Source organism: Rhincodon typus, unplaced genomic scaffold (assembly GCF_021869965.1).
Source record: "Rhincodon typus isolate 14 unplaced genomic scaffold, sRhiTyp1.1 hic_rhity00000062, whole genome shotgun sequence".
NCBI lineage: Eukaryota > Metazoa > Chordata > Chondrichthyes > Orectolobiformes > Rhincodontidae > Rhincodon > Rhincodon typus.
The window spans coordinates 167,383-167,957 of record NW_025965700.1 but is presented as its reverse complement, the minus strand read 5'-3'; positions in this window follow the sequence as shown (position 1 = coordinate 167,957).

The window sequence follows — 575 nt, the reverse complement described above, 5'->3', positions numbered from 1 at the left end:
GCCACTGGGGACCGTGCCTTCAGCTGCCTGGGGTCCTGAGCCCAGGAATTTGCTTCCTAACCCTTGTTTCCCCCACCCCGTCTGTCTCCTCCTTCCAAACGCTCTGCGACCGAGCTAACAGTCAGCTGCCCCCGATCTCCCCTTGTGCGACACAGGCTGAGGTTCTGTCAGACTGACGCTGCTGGGATTGTTCTGGAAGTGGGGTTCACTGCTGTAGAGGCGCTAGATGAATGCAGGTTGCTGTTGGCTCTATTGCTGCTCAGGTCAGGAGTATCATCCAGCTTGGACCGGTGTCAGCCTTGTTCAATAAAGTGACAGGTTGCGGGTGGACGCTGGCACCTGGGATTGTTTGATAGGCTGGAGATAGAACTCAGTGCGATTCTGATAGAGGTTCAATGAACCAGAGAGAAATCTAATCTTCCTCACAGTCCGACTCTGTCTGCTCGTACAGCCTCCTGTTTGCTAAGACCCACTCACTCCCAGGAAAGGGACAGCAAGGGGTTAGATACAGAGTAAAGCTGCCTGTACACTGTCCCCCCCATCAAACACTCCCAGGACAGGGACAGCACGGGGTT